Source organism: Ambystoma mexicanum, chromosome 12 (assembly GCF_040938575.1).
Source record: "Ambystoma mexicanum isolate Mex_15411 chromosome 12, UKY_AmexF1_1, whole genome shotgun sequence".
NCBI lineage: Eukaryota > Metazoa > Chordata > Amphibia > Caudata > Ambystomatidae > Ambystoma > Ambystoma mexicanum.
Genome location: NC_090936.1, coordinates 686,163,813 through 686,180,935, shown reverse-complemented (window position 1 = coordinate 686,180,935; position 17,123 = coordinate 686,163,813). Strand labels below are relative to the sequence as shown.

The following is a 17,123-nucleotide window of genomic DNA, read 5'->3' as shown; positions in this document are numbered from 1 at the left end:
GGCTGAAGAGCATTTACATTTTAAAATCAGATGGCACAAAGATTCAGTCTCTTCAGATTTACAGAGACTACAAAACCGGTTATTGAATTCTAAACCAATACGCAGGCCTATTTCTCAAGGAAACATTAAAGGGGGCACTTCCATAAAATGAAAATAGACCTGATATAGTCCCAGTTTTTTAAGATGCAAGAGCAAATCACTTCTGTCCAAGGCTCACAATCTTTTCTTTACCATAGAGAAGTGCCTATCAGGCGACATCTCAATTTCACTGAGATACTGTTCACAGTCTTGCGAGAAGACTAGCAGAAACGTATCCACTTTTAATCTTAGGGACTCCCCTAGTTAACAGAACATATTGGAAACCCCCTCTTCATAGAGCTTGTAATGGAGACTTAATTTATGTCATTTATTTTGAAAAACACCAAGATTGAAGACCTAATTCCAACTGAGGGGGTAATTCATAGAATTCAGCGCACAAGTGGCGCACGCAGCTGGCGCACAGTGTGCGCGTGCGCCAGCCGCGTGCGCCAAAATCCTTTTCAGCGCACAGCGTATTCATGGATTTTAACATCCATTACCAGCCGTGGCGCTGCGACCCTGCAGCAGCGCCAGTTACGCCGCCAACCCTCCCCGTGCGCCATGCACAGCGCACAAATCCCGTAAACGTGCATAGGCCAGTGGACCAGCATACAGACCCCCAACCACGAAAACGCCTGTAAAACTCCCCGCGCACCACTCCGAATACACGTACACCCCTGTGTGGGGAGAATCATACGCGATTGGGTCTGTGTGAGCAGGGTACATGTATTACTGGGGTGCGCAGGGAGTTCCACATGCGATTGGCCCTGTGCGAGCGGGGTACGTGTATTTCGGGGGTGCGCGGGGAGTTCCACACGCGATTGGCCCTGCGCGAGCGGGGTACGTGTATTTCAGGGGTACGCGGGAAGATTCACACGTGATTGGGCCTGTGTGAGCGGGGTATGTGTATTTCGGGGGTGCGCGGGAAGTTTCACACACGATTGGCCCTGTGCGAGCGGGGTACGTGTATTACTGGGGTGCGCGGGAAGTTTCACAAGCGATTGGCCCTGTGCGAACGGGGTACGTGTATTACTGGGGTGCGCAGGGAGTTTCACACGCGATTGGGCCTGTGCGAGCGGGGTACGTGTATTACTGGGTTGCGCGGGAAGTTTCACACGCGATTGGCCCTGTGTGAGCGCGGTACGTGTATTTCGGGGATGGGCGGGAAGAGTCACAAGCGATTGGCCCTGTGCAAGCAGGGTACCTGTATTACTGGGGTGCGCGGGGAGTTTCACACGCGATTGGGCCTGTGCGAGCGGGGTACGTGTATTACTGTGGTGCGCAGAAAGTTTCACATGCGATTGGCCCTGTGCGAGCGGGGTACGTGTATTACTGGGGTGCGCAGGGAGTTTCAAACGCGATTGGGCCTGTGCGAGTGGGGTACGTGTATTACTGGGGTGTGCGGGGAGTTCCACACGCGATTGGCCCTGTGCGAGCGGGGTACGTGTATCACTGGGGTGCGCGGGAAGATTCACACGCGATTGGCCCTGTGCGAGCGGGGTACGTGTATCACTGGGGTGTGCGGGAAGTTTCACATGCGATTGGCCCTGTGCGAGCGGGGTACGTGTATTACTGGGGTGCGCAGGGAGTTTCCCACACAATTCCGCTGTCAGAGCGGGGTACGTGTATCCAGTGGGGTGTCCGACACGTGAATTGGCAGTGTGGGTCCTCCCAGGTGTGCCCTCTACTCCCTCCACAGCCCCTGCAGGCAACCCACACCACAGAGGACTATCCTGCACCCCTGGTCATGTCCCACAGGCAGCCCATCCACCATGGGCATGCCCCCCAGCCAGCCCACATGTCACCTTCCACTAGTGATCACCAACTCATGTCCCCCAGCACCCCCACCCACCAAGCATTGATGGGCACCTGCCAGCAGGCCCCGACTCACGTCCCCCAGCAGCCCCACCCCCCAGCAGTGAGGGGCACCTGCCAGCAGGCCCCGACTCCTGTCCCCCAGCACCCCAAACCCCCAGCAGTGAGGGCACCTGCCAGCAGGCCCCGACTCATGTCCTCCAGCACCCCACCCACCAAGCATTGACGGGCACCTGCCAGCAGGGCCCGACTCATGTCCCCCAGCACCCCCACCCACCCTGCATTGACGGGCAGCTGCCAGCAGGCCCCGACACATGTCCCCCAGAACCCCCACCCACCAAGCATTGACGGGCACCTGCCAGCAGGGCCCGACTCTTGTCCCCAGTACCCCCACCCCCCAGCAGTGAGGGGCACCTGCCAGCAGGCCCAGATTCATATCCCCCAGCACCCCCACCCACCCAGCATTGACAGGCACCTGCCAGCAGGCCCCGACTCATGTCCCCCAGCACCCCCACCCACCAAGCATTGACGGGCACCTGCCAGCATGCCCCGACTCATGTCCCCCAGCACCCCCAGCAGTGAGAGGCACCTGCCAGCAGGCCCCGACTCATGTCCCCCAGCACCCCCACCCACCCTGCATTGACGGGCAGCTGCCAGCAGGCCCCGACACATGTCCCCCAGAACCCCCACCCACCAAGCATTGACGGGCACCTGCCAGCAGGGCCCGACTCTTGTCCCCAGTACCCCCACCCCCCAGCAGTGAGGGGCACCTGCCAGCAGGCCCAGATTCATATCCCCCAGCACCCCCACCCCCCAGCAGTGAGGGGCACCTGTCAGCAGGGCCTGACTCATGTCCCCCAGCACCCCCACCCACCAAGCATTGACGGGCACCTGCCAGCAGGCCCCGACTCACGTCCCCCAGCACTCCCACCCCTCAGCAGTGAGGGGCACCTGCCAGCAGGCCCTGACTCATGTCCCCCAGCACCCCTACCCACCCAGCATTGACAGGCACCTGCCAGCAGGCCCCGACTCATGTCCCCCCGCCCCCACGTCATGACAATCCTCAATCATGGGCCTTATGGCCACCCACATCACACCCCACGCCACCCCAGTCCAAACACACAACCAGGTATCACATCCACCCCACAATGTAATCCCTATCACATGACACATCACAAATGGCAAGTATGCACATCAACACAGTTCTGTTACACCCACACAATGCATGCATGAGATTGAGAAAACACACACCCTGACATGCATGTAACCAAAGAGAAAATACCAAACATTGAAGTAGGAAATGAAAATGTATTAAAAACAAAAGCAAGGGAATGAAATGAAACACACAAGAATGGAAATGATGAAGAAAAAGCTGCATGTCCAAAATATAAAAAGAAAATGAGTGAACGCAGAATCAAAATCAATCCAAATGCACATTGGTCCAAAGTGACTGTCCGGCAAAACAAATCCAAAGTGATAAACCAAGACAAAACCACTGATCCATGGGAAAAAAAAATCAAAATAAAAAGTGAAATCCAGTGTTGAACTATTTACAAAGTACAAATCCAGGGTCCATGAGCCCAACCTTTCAGCTGAAAACTAGAAAAAACCCTACCTAATGAAGAACTATATACAAAAACGTGGGGCATTGTCCAAGCGCTCCAAAATAAATAATAACTGAAAGGAAACCTAACACTATCTAACTATATACAATGGCGGCGAGCAAGTCCTGCGGCTCACTCTGTGATGTCCCGGGCCAAGGCATCATCGAACTCCATGTCGATGTCCCGGAGGTGGCCCTGAGGTCTCGCAGGGATGCACTCATGGCCTGTTCCAACTCCCTGTGAGTTGCCTCGAGGCATTCTGCCTGCCTCAATGCCCGACGCATGGAGAACTCTGTCCTGACCATGGTGAGCCGCGCCTCTTCCGCCCGCAGTCCCTCCACATCTATACACTGGCCCAACCGCAGCCACACAGAAGAGACACCCATTCCAGGGTCCTCCTGCCTTCTGGCCGATGCCTGCCCCTCTGATGTCGATGGCCCCAGCCATTATTGCTCCCACCTAGAGCCTTCTGCTGTTGCTGCTGTCCATGTGCCCTGTCCGATGATGCCTGCACATCCTCCATCTGCTGGTCCCCAGTTGTTGGGGTGTCCACCCCTGCTGGACCGCCGACTCCCGACTGTGGCAGGGATGGGATCTCCACCAAGCTGGCTGTGTTGCTCAGACCAGGTCCACAGGGGGCCCTGGTGGAATCTGGGCCGGAAGACGGCAGGGAGGACGACTGGCGCATAGTCTCCACAGAGGAGGAGAGGTCCGCCAGAGTGCACGACACATGTAGGAACCCACCGACCAGGGCCCCTCCCAACAGTGCCACGTCGCGACGCTGCTCTTAGTGATGGCGTGCGGGTTCTGGCCAGGAAGCAATGCGACACCAACCAGGACGGAGCCCATACGGTCATGGGACCCCTCGTCCGCAGGTAGTGGAGAGGCAGATGACGTGGCACTCTCCCCTACCTGCGGACAGGCCTGGGACAGGGTATCCCTGCTGGTGCATGGTGGTGCAGTCACAGGGTCAAGGACAGTGACATGCACAGGCCCCTCCGCGGTGACCTGTGCTGCCTCCTGACCCTGGCCCTGGACTGCACCACTTGCACCAGTGGTACTACCCCCACCAGGCCCCATGTGCAGCTCAGTAGCAGGCTCCTCCTCCTCTGTGGAGACCACCAACTTGGATGTCTCCGCACCGTTTTCTGCCATTGCAAGCCCCTGTGGGGGCTCACCCGGCCCTTCCGCTACAGCCGTAGTGGCAGACGCGGCACCAGTCCCCTCGCTCCCGGATGATGGCAATTCCTGGGAGGGTGACTGGGCCTTGCGTCGCCGCCATGTGGAGGCATCCCCGCCGCTTGGCTCCACAGCTCCGTCTCCGCCCTCTTCTTCACTTGACGCTGCGTAGAGGGAGACATAGAACACAAGCATCAGGGTACAGTACAATATTCCCCTAGACAGGAAGCAATAAGACATGAGTGGCACTGTCAAATGTCACTTCCATCCTGTCCCTCCACAATACATGGGTGAATGCACGCAACACACATACACAAACACGCGCCTGCAATCAACATCAGCATCCATGTACAAGGGCCTCTTTTAACCAAGAAGTTGCCTCCAAACACACATGCATCATGGCTCACACTGATCCCATGCACACACATCACCGGAGGGTCATGCATCATGGCTTGTACACCACAGACACAGTAGATAGACACAGTGGATACAACGGTGACGGCACTGCATGAGTGAATCTACACATAATCACGGACATGTGCCAGGCATCCATGGCGTTTCAAAGTCACACACACACTTCTCAGACACACACACATGTGCACCATACATGTACATGAGAGCAGCACCCATCCCACACCCCCCTCCATGTCCAAGAACAGAGACAGGCATGCATTCATGTGTGCATTCCTCATACAGCTCCCCATGTTGCATTGGAACACATGCACCATCCACGTGGTTCACACATTACTGGTCTCACATGCATGACCATGATGTCCCTGCACACACACATCCATACATGGCCTATGTCACACATACAGGCAAGTGTCAGACTATCAGCACACTGCAACATGCCCTGTCTCACACAGCAATGCTTGGCCACTTACCGCTGAACTCCAGACGGGTTTGCGTCTGAAGGATCTGGGCGTGGAGCGCTGGGCCTACGCGTTCCAGGACCCTCATCTGGATGTTGCTCATGCTGACCTGGCCCCCCTCCGCGAGGCGCCGGGCCTTGTAGAGGGTCCTGGACCTGAACTCCTCCCAGAGCTTCCGGACGTGCTTGATGTCGCAGGTTGCCACCCCCTCCGCGTTGCTGGCAACCACTGCGTCCTCCCAGATCCTCTCCCGTCCTTCCTTGTTGGCGCGTGATGTTCCGGAGAGGGCATCATAATGCCCCACGACATGCTCCACCAGGACACCAACTTCCTTCTCACTGAAGCTGGTAGCCCTCTGCCTCTCTGGCTGGGGGTCGCCAGTGGTCTCAGATGGTGTTTGCCCCAAAATGGCAAAGCCCGAGGCAGGCGTGGGTGGGCAACTGGGTGCTGGGGCTGGGCTGTGGAGCGATGGTATCCCAGTCGGGAGTCTTCTGTTCCAGCAGGGGTGGACACAGCAACTGGACCCCTGCAGATGGCTGACGTGCAGGCACCAAATAGCAGAGCACGTGGGCAGCAGGCAGGCAGCAGCAGATGGCTGGTGGGAGCGTGCTCGGGGCTCTTGGGGGCAGGAAAATGGCCTTGTAACGCTTACCTGAACTCTGCGGGAGCACCACTAGAACCTTCTCCCTCTTAATGCTTCTTAGCTAGCGATGTGTGTTTTCTTGTAGGGTTCTTTTCCTTTAGCCGGGAGGTTCCTAAATGATACACAGAAATTCTTCTATTGTTTAAACTCCTATTCAACAGTTACCAGATGCTTTTAATCTGAGAATTCACTTGCACCATCTCCACATAGCTTACCCTTTGTCTTTTTATAATGGGCTCGCCATCCTGCTTCTGTGCAGGGGCGCTAGTCCTGAAGAGCTTGATGGATTTGAGAACGGATGAAATGTTATAGGAAAGGACTACTTCATATACCCCCTAAAGGTCAGGACCCTTTGAAGAATTATCATTTAAATGGACCTATTTACTGAAAAGGCTTGAACTATACTGGAAGGAATGTGTGCATTCCGGAAAGGAACAAACTAACGTTCTCTAGGAAAATGCTGCCCTAATGCACAATAAGGAACTTAACCCTACCTCCTTTTCACAAACTACCACATACGAAAAATCTCATACCTCAACAACAACTAGAAAAAACTGTGAGTAATAATAATAAAGTTGTGAATGGTTTGGTATTCTAATCTACAAACTGTATGTAATGTGTGCAACACTCTGAAGACAAGCTCAAATGCGCGCCATGGAATGAGCTTCTACGTGACAGGGTGTGTGCGACGCCCTGAAGAGAAAGCTCACTGTTACAAGCGGTGCCCAGAATTCTGGATAATGTGTGTTCCGTTTTGGATGCGGAACAGCAATGGAGTGCTGACCGCGCTTAACGGAATACCAAGTAAATAACTCTCACAGAAACTCAATTTAATGACAATTGCCTATGTGCAAGCAACATATGCCGTTCGAATGCAGAATAGCAACTCGTCGCTATCTGCGCATTGAACTGCTCAACGGGTTTGATAAAATGCCACAAAGAAAAGGTGCGAGCGCTAGGATAGCAACGAAACCCCACACATGCAAATAAGGGTACTTGCGGTTTCACTGCTCACTGGAATACGGCTCGTGTGCGAGTGAACCGTCTGAGGAAAACTGAATGGTGCGGTGACAGGGATACAACAACTGGAAACGCTGAGGCGTAATTAGTCACTAGGAAAAAACGAACGCTATAATTTCTAATGAGACTATGAATACTAACATAGCTGAGGTGACAGGGAAACACAGGGGATCCGCGGTAAGCGTTAACTGCAAGCGTTTTACTGCAAGCAGAATAACGTGAAGCACAGAGTTCCCGAGGGGAGGGACTTAAATAGGGCATGAAGGAAAAAGTCTAGGCCCACACTGTTACTGCAGAGAACAATGGAAGCGGCCATGTTCGAGTAATCAGGAAGTGGCCACCCAATTGCCTTCTATCATGCTAACTTGTTTGTGCACTGCCCATGCATGGTAAACTGAAGACCAGGTTTTCTTGTGACTGTTACTGGGAGCCTTTCCTGTGATCATGACAGTATTCCCCCCTAAAACCCCTCCTAAATTGGATTTTCCCCCTTTTGGTTTGTTAGGGTTATTCTGATGGAAGATTTTTAATAGTCGAGGAGCATGAATATTCTCAAGAGGTTCCCAAGATCTATCCTGCGGTCCATAACCCTTCCAGTCGACTAAATAAAACAGCTTCTTGCGAACCATTTTAGAGTCCAATATGGCCTTAACTTCAAACTCGGGTTGATCATTTTCCACCTCCACTGGAAGGGGGGGACCTTGAATGTGAGTGTCAGGACTGACGGGTTTTAATAAGGATACATGGAACACAGGATGGATCTTCATTTTGTTTGGAAGAGTCAATTTCACTGCTACAGGGTTGATAATCTTTCCTATGGTAAAAGGTCCCAAAAATCTAGGAAGGAGTTTGCGAGTTCCTCTCAGTGCCAAATTCTTAGCAGACAACCAAACGGAGTCTCCCACGTTGTATTCCGGAGTGTTTCTTCTTTTGCGATCAGCAAATATTTTCTGAGAGTCTTTTGCTAGGGACAACTGTTCCTTTGCTTTGGTAGTGGCAGTGACAATATTTGCATGCAAGGTCTTTACTGCTGGCTTTTCCAATGATTCTGGTGGATCAAAGACGGTGGTTCTTGGATGACGAGCATTCAAGGTAAAAAAAGGGGTCAAGCACAGAATTGTTGTAGGCATATTCCGCCACCCACAAAACATCCAACCAGTTTTCTTCAGTCTGATGGAGCATACACCTGATGTACTGTTCCAGCGTTTGGTTTGTGCGCTCAGTCTGTCCATCGGTTTGGGGACGATGGCTAGTGGACAAACGTACATCAATCTTGACTAACTCACAACATCTTTTCCAAAACTTAGAAACAAATTGACTTCCCCGATCGGAAACCACAATAGAAGGAAATCCGTGGAGTTTTACAATGTTCTCCAAAAAGGTTTTCGCCAGAACACTTGCTTAAGGAAGTCCTTTCAAGGGCACAAAATGCGCCATTTTGGAAAAAAGATCAACCACTACTAAGATGGTATCGAACCCTTTACATCTAGGGAGATCGGTAATTAAGTCCATAGATAGTGTATGCCAGGGATTGGCTGGCACACTCAATGGCTGAAGGAGACCAGCAGGCCTTCTCTTTAGGGACTTATTTTGAGCACAATTCCCACATGTGTTGATGAATTGAATCACATCTCGTCGCCATGTTGGCCACCAGTAATTTCTCTTAACCTTTTCCAAAGTTTTGGTCACTCCTGGATGACCTTCCATGGAGGCACTGTGGTAGTTCGCAATCACTCTAGTTTGTAACCATTGAGTTGGCAGGTATAAGCGTCCATGATAAAATCGCAACACATCCTGGATACTATGTTGTTCCTTTTCAGACTCCCACCTTGATAATTTTGTCTTAGTCATGCTGGCCCTAACCTCGTCTCTCATTTCTTCAAATGCTGGATCTGTAGTGCCCAAGACTCCAAGTATCTTTTCTCCCGAGATGATTTACACAGGAGCAGAAGCAATGTAGGCTTCTTCGCCCTTGCCAATTCGGGACAGGGCATCAGCCTTCCCATTTCACACACCAGGCCGAAAGGTGATAATGAAATCATACTCTGCAAAGAAGAGGGACATCTTTATCTGTCGTGAAGACTGTGCCTTGGCAGAACGTAGATATTGTAAATTCCGATGATCAGTGAATATAGTCACAGTGTGTCTAGCTCCCAGCAAATTATGTCTCTATGTCTCCATTCTTTCAATGCACTTTTGATGGCCAATAATTCTTTATCCGTGTCTATATAAGTAAGTTCTGCTGTGGGGAACATTTTTGACCAAAAGGCCACTGGATGTAATTCTTGGTTTTTTTGGATTACGCTGGGACAAAACCGCTCCCATGGCTACATTTGACGCATCTGTTTCCACAACAAAAGGAAGATCTGGTCTAGGGTGTTGCAAGACGGGGGCTGTGGTGAATCTTTCCTTTAATTTTAGGAAGGCCTCATCTGCTTCCTTTGTCCAGGTGAAGCTCTTGTTCTTACGGAGCAAACTAGTAATGGGATGCACCAACTGAGAAAAATCTGACACAAATCTCCGACAAAAGTTGGCGAAGCCCAAAAAACTTTGTACTCCTTTTACAGAGGTGGGTGCTGGCCAGGTAAGGATTGCGTCAACCTTTCTGTTATCCATCTTCACTCCCTGTGACGACAAGACAAATCCCAAGAATTCCACTTCAGACACATGGAATTGGCACTTCTCCAACTTCACATACAGGGAATTAATTCTCTTGGAGCTTCTGAAGAACTGATGTAACATGTTTTATGTGTTCCACTGGAATAGCGGAAAAAATTAGAATATCATCCACGTAGACCACCCACACAAATGTCCAGTAATTCTCTGAAGATGTCATTCATGAAGGACTGAAAGGCTGCCGGGGCATTGCACAACCCAAAGGGCATCACTAGATATTCAAAAAGCCTGTACCGCTTTCGAAAGGCTGTCTTCCACTCGTCTCCTTCTTTGATACGGATCAAATGATAGTCCCCTCTGAGGTCAAGCTTAGTGAATATCTGTGCTCCTTTAACTTGATCTAACAATGTAGATATAAGTGGAAGAGGGTATCTATTTTTCACGGTGATTTGGTTTAAGGCTCGATAATCTATGCAGGTCCTTAACTCTCCTTCCTTTTTTGGAACAAAGAAGAGGGGTGAAACAGCCGGGGACTTAGAAGGTCGAATGAAACCGTTGGCCAAGTATTGATCTAAGTAAGTTTTCAGATGACAGTTTTCTTTTTCTGTTAAAGCGTATATTCTAGTACAAGGAAGTTGAGCGCCAGGAACCAAATCAATCTGACAATCATATGACCTATTAGGAGGCAAAATTTCGGCCTGTCTCTCTTCCTGAAAAACATCTTTGAATCTCTGGTACTCTGATGGCAAAATTCCCAGGACACCCATGGTGATTTCTGTCGCCAGTTCTAGCTGCACGACTCCTTTATCCTCCATTATCAGACATGAGTTCATGCATTCAGCAGCAAAGGTCAAGGTTCGGGAACGCCAATCAATAATCGGGTTGTGTTTTTCCAACCAGGGCATTCCTAAAATGATTTGAAACTGCGGGGCTCGAATTAGGTCAAACGAAATCCTCTCCTTGTGTCACTCCTGGCAAAACATCAGGAGATTGTTTAGGCACTGTGTTACTGGCCCTGACACTAAGGGGGTGCCATCCACTCCAGAAACATTCTCGGCCTTAAACTTTTCCGTGATGGAGAATCCTAATTTGCTAGCCAGGTGAAGATCCATATAGTTTCCAATTGCTCCACAATCAATATCGGCATTCAAGGCATATCTTCTTGTGGGACATTCCAGACTACATAGACTAATAGGAAACACAAAGTGTGAGGTCACCGAAACCCTTTCCACCCTCGACAAGCTGACCTCTAAACTTGTCGGGCACTGGAGTTTTCCGGAACCTGTTCCTTCTATCTTGATTCACTCTTCCCAATGGTTTTCTTGAGGGTTTCACTGGACAATCCTTTAGGAAATGGCCGGCCTTACCACAATACAAACATAACTGTTGTTGCCGTCGCTTGTCTCTTTCCGCCTGAGAAATTGGGCCTCGGATTCCACCCAACTGCATGGGTTCAGAAGGAACTTCCATTCCAGATCTTCCCACAGATTCTTTAGAGCGGACAAAATATGCTCGGCTCTCTGGGCGTACACAATCATTTCTTCGGTCCTGCAACCGATGATCTAATTGAATCGTCAGATCTATGAACTCAGTGATATTCTCTGGCGGATTTACCACTTGTGCCAAAGCGTCTTTTAACTCACTTCTTAATCCACGATAGAACAAGGTTGTTCTTTTCTCCATGGGCCAGTTGGTCTCAGCCACCAACCTATTGAAGGTCACCACATATGCCAGGAGCTCTTGATTTCCTTGTCGAAGTGACAGCAATTAATTATCTAAAGCCTGACCCTGAGAGTGGCGAGCAAACAATTTTTCCAATTCTCGCTGGAAGCCCTGAAAATTTCTCAACACAGGGTCATCTCGATTAACCAGAGGAACTGACCAGTTGGCTGCATAGCCTCCAAGTATGATAGTACAAATGCCACTTTGGATTGGTCAGTGGGAAAAACTCCTGGTCTACACAAAAAATGCAACCTGCATTGATTTAAAAACACTGGAAATTTCTTTGGATCGCCAGTGAAGCGCTCTGGAGGCGCCAACGGAATATTTACGGTACTACCACTTGGACTGGAACAGGAGCTGTCGTGGGAGCAGACATCTGTGGGTTACTCGCAGCCAATGGAACCTGCTTGCTTGATTCTGTAGTAGCTGGCGAGCCAGTTCCTCTGTTCGATCCCGATTCACCACTAACTCTCTTCGCAGGGCACTGATCTCTGAACGTGCTGCATGAACCTCTGCCCTCAACTCCCCCAACAATTGCGCCAATTGATCCACCTCCTGAGTTCCCATAGTGCTCAGGCAGAGTGTGTTTCAGCTCGGCTTTGCGTTCTGTAACGCTTACCTGAACTCTGCGGGAGCACAACTAGAACCTTCTCCCTCTTAATGCTTCTTAGCTAGCGATGTGTGTTTTCTTATAGGGTTCTTTTCTTTCAGCCGGGAGGTTCCTAAATGATACACAGAAATTCTTCTATTGTTTAAACTCCTAAACCTTATTCAACAGTTACCAGCTGCTTTTAATCTGAGAATTCAATTGCATCTTCTCCATATAGCTTACCCTTTGTCCTTTTATAATGGGCTCTCCATCCTGCTTCTGTGCAGAGGCGCTAGTCCTGAAGATCTTGATGGATTTGAGAACAGATGAAATGTTATAGGAAAGGACTACTTCATATACCTCCTCAAGGTCAGGACCCTTTGAAGAATTATCATTTAAATGAACCTATTTACTGGAAAGGCTTGAACTATACTGGAAGGAATGTGTGCATTCCGGAAAGGAACAAACTAACTTTCTCTAGGAAAATGCTGCCCTAATGCACAATAAGGAACTTAACCCTAACTCCTTTTCTTATTTATTAATAATGTGTTACAGTTTATATTTAAACTTTTCACATACTGATAAATTATATAAAATCAAATATAAATACATTATAAAATATAAAACTAATGAAAGAAAACCGCATAAGGAAAAAAAAATAAAAAAAATAAAAAGAGAAACCTATTACATATTACATATTAATACTGACTAACTAAAGGAGATTTAAGTTACCATTAAGCTCATCATAGTTTAACACTTATTGCTCTTGCTGTTCTTCTGATCATTAAACATTAATAACGATTACCCATACTGAGGTACATGGAACAAAGGATCATAGGTCTCTGCAGAAGTCAATGCCATAGAGTTTAGCAGGTTCATACAAAGATGTTCAGAGTTCGTTCAATTTCCAACCATACTCTAAAGGTGGCAATCTGCAGCTGCTTACTTACTAACTCCTTTTCACAATCTACCACATACGAAATAGTTTAAGTGACCTCTATCTACCTTGTCAAAAGCAGAGGACATGCCAAGGCTAGATAGGTATTAGAAATATTGTCTCCCTGTTCAGGTTAGCATTCGCCTGTAAGAGAGAAATAATAAAGTAATTTGCAAAAAGTCCTTCCTGATGCCACTCTGGGAAATGCTTAACTGCTTTCTCCTCAAAGCACTGAACTAAATCTTTCAGAAGACAACTTGGAAGAGAAGTTTATTAAGGGTATCAGCCTATAATTGGAGGGGAATGCCCAATCACCCTTTTTATATATGGATACAATGGAGACGGCCCAGGACACTGGAAGCTCCATGGAGCTTACAATTTGGGAAAAGAGACACCAGAGAATCTTTCATAATAATTCTGTATTGTTTCTTCAAAATCATGTTAGAAAGGCTGTCCAGGCCTCAGGTCTTGGTGTTCTTCAATTTTGCTAAGGCTGTTGAAAGATCTCTCTGGTCAAAATTAATTTTCCACGGAGGCTTTGCCTCAATTGTTGCGGGTTCATCACACATTATACCTTTGCAAAAAAGATGAGTGTAGAAAGCTACCCAATCCAGCTCCAAGATGCACTTTGAGAAAATCTGTAGTGAGTGTCCATACCATTCAACAACCAACATATTCCCTTTGAGTCATGGGTAATTAGTGTATGCATGGCCGATTGGTTCTGTCTATGATAATTCCAGCTTTAATAAGACTTCAGCCAGTTTTGAGAAGCTGTCTCTCTTTCTTACAAGCTGACCCTTTAGTTTCCAGCTCCCAAAATTGGAGAACTCATAATTGCTCTCACAGCCCGTTGAGTAGCTTGCTTACGATTTCTAATCTGTATATCAAATGGGGCGGCATGGGAATCCACAAAATGTTATTGCTTCCAAACAAAGGTTGAGACAGCTTCCATCTTCGAGACGGTTAAGGTCTTTCTGAATCGATTAGGGGCACAATTGGACCATTCCATTGTGGACCACATATTCCAATTGTGTCTAGCTTTAACCTCAAATAAATGAAGTGCTTTACCCCCCTGTGTAAGACAATTACCAGCATTATTCACAATATCAGTGCATTTTGAAGGGAGACAGTGACTTGGAGTGCAAAGGACTCTAGATGTCTACACCAAACAGTATAAATTAAGCAGAAGCCTATTACGTAATTCAGAGCCTTCACTAAAGCAAACTCTCAGTGCTAGAACCACATCAGTATCTGACAGAAATTCCAATTCGGAAGACATGTGTCCTTCTTGACAGCGGTTAAAAGGCCACCTGCCGGATGGCTCTTTATCCCCTTAGTTTTTTTTATGTGAGTCCTGAAGCGGTCAGTCTTAGGGGGTACAGATAACCAGGTTTCCTGAAAAAGAATGAAGCTGTGAAGTTTATACTTGGCAAACATGCACGTCTTTTTTCTGCCCTAATGCCACATATGTGACATGCTTCTGTCATAGATTACAACCCACATTGGCCCACATTTATTACCTTGTTATGGGAATGATTTGACCATTCAGGCTGATTGAGTAAGGGCCTGCTCACATTAATTTTTGGGCCCTGTTTGAATGTTGAACATGACTGTTGTGTTCTGTCATGTTGAAGTGACCAACCATTGATGTATCCATCTGCCTGCCATCAATTTATTATTGCACACTGGATGTGTTGCAGTGTGTGGCACATGCATATTTTGTCACACTATTTTGCATTTTTCATCGCATCATGTCCATCTCACATGGATGGGTGACAGTACTCATTCACTGACATATGGCTGTACTTGTCAAATGTACCATGGCTATGCTACGTGCCATTTGTGTGCTGGCATGTGCCATGTATGTGGATTGACCAAGCCACTCACAGGCTAATATGTGATGACAGTGCTATCCAGCATGCAGCACATGTGTTCATTTTCCATCTTGGAATCCTCAGTGTCTGCTTTTTGCCCCCCCTTCCAAATCATTGACAGTGCATGCATGCCAAGGTTATGGTCATGTGGGACATTTGTTGTTCATGTACTGGATCTCTGGCTTGTCAGGCCTATGTGTGTGCTATGGTGCTCATGCCTGTTTCCATTTGTTGTCTTTCATGCTTTTGCAGGTGATGACGCACTTGATGCTGTAGAGGTGGAGATGGTGCAGAACCAGGAGGAATCTTAGCCACGACCGGGCACCAGTGGAGGACGTGGTGTGGTGGTGGGTGAAAACCCAATCCTCCTGCAGACCATACTGTCCAGGGGTGTCTCTGGGTGCACCTCCCCAGACCTCTATGATTCAGGTGATGAATTGGATGATGAGATTTATGTGCTGTCGCAGGTGAGTGTTTCTGGTAGGGATGCTGTTCTGTCCAATCCACCTGCACCAGGGGTAGACCCCTCTATGGGGATTGTCAGTGTTGGTAACTCTGCCTTTGGCGGTTACGGATGCAGGGTCACACTTCACAACATCTGATCCTGTTCCTGGGCCAGCAGATCAGAGGGAGAATGCAGTCCTGCAGCCTCAGGCAGTGCCAGCACAGCAAGGTGCATATCGCCTTGCCCCAAACAGGTGTGGTGCCCACCGACGCAGTGGCCGTGCACCACCAGGCAATACTGTATGGGAAAACTCCTTGTACAGTATAGCAGCACAACAGGGAGCATCAGTTGAAATGATGGCTCAGGCAATGGAGAGGGTGGCCACTTCCATTCTCCCCCCTGAAAGGCAAATGGAGCTCCAACAGCAGGCAACAGAGTCCATTTGCCAATCACACAGTGAGGACATGTTGGCGTCCAACAGGGACTGACGGGCGGCACTGGAGACTCTGCGCGAAGCCATATCTGTAGAGTCCCAGGGCCACAGGGAAGCCTTGAGGTTAGAACTCCATTTCCTCAGGGAGAATCTGGTTGAACTTGAGGCTTCCCGAAATTTTAGGGCAGAACAGCATCTGGAGCAGCTCACACGTTCGCTCTCAGCTGAGCTGCAGGCAACTCATGAGGAGATCCGGGAATCACGCAAGGCCATGCGTGCAGAAATGTAGGCAACCAGTGAGGTGCTGCATGGGGATCTCCGTACTATCATCCTCCAGAACGAGACCTTCCACACCCGCATGCTTGCTGCCATGGAGGACCATACCAGGGCTTTGCGTGGGCTGCCTCCCATAGCACCGCCACCTCCTGATGTTGCAGCAGAGGGTGAAGAGAGCAACAGCAGTTCTCCCACATTGGCGTAGCCGTACAGGCCATGAGCCCATGGAGGTATTTTTTTTTGCAACATCCACGCAGGTGGGTGTTGGTGTGCACCCTGTCCTCGAACCCCCTGGGTGGGCCTTTCCCCCCTTTCCCCCCACATGGCCATTTTTAATTTTTAATTTTTTTTTTTACAGTGTGTTGCCTTGTGTGGCTCGCGTGGGCATCCACTGTGTATTCCAGCTGGGCACATGCAGGCTTGTCCTGTGTTTGGGTTAGATGCTTGGGTTCCTGACACACACACCCCTCCTGCTTCCCCTTTCCATGGGCTTGCAAAGGGTGTGACCAAGTGATAGTGACTTACACAGTGACATTGGGCTCCCATGAGCTGTGTGGGCAGTCTGTGGTCAAAACTGTGTGGACATCCCTAGTGGGGATTGTTGTTGTATTGAACACTGCATGGTGTATTGATATGTGCTTGTGCATCCATGTCTTCCTCCTTATTCACAGGTACCTTCTTCATGTCTTCACAAGGCCGTCTCCTTTGCAGATGCAGTTCATGTTGTATGCAGTACGCTGACACAAGTGCAAGTCTTACAACCTGAATAAGCCAGCACATCGACCCTTCCAACTGCAGAGGGTTGCTGTCAGCAACCCTCTGCAGTTGGAACGGGTCAATGTGCTGGCTTATTCAGGTTGTAAGACTTGCACTACTTTGATTTTGTACTGTCATATTTTGGCCCTGTTTCATCCTGTGTTGCTGGTAAGTATTTGTTCATGTGTGCTGTTTGTTATTGATTACTGGAAGCATATTGTCTGTGGTCTGTTTCCATTTGGGACAGTGCACTTTGTGACACTT

The 17,123-nt window shown here is 49.0% G+C and overlaps 1 protein-coding gene across 3 annotated transcripts in view; it reads right to left on the bottom strand.

Moving 5' to 3' along the window:
• CPNE8 (copine 8) overlaps positions 1-17,123 on the bottom strand; it is a 2,424,038-nt gene that overhangs the window by 1,445,859 nt on the left and 961,056 nt on the right. The window lies entirely within an intron of this gene.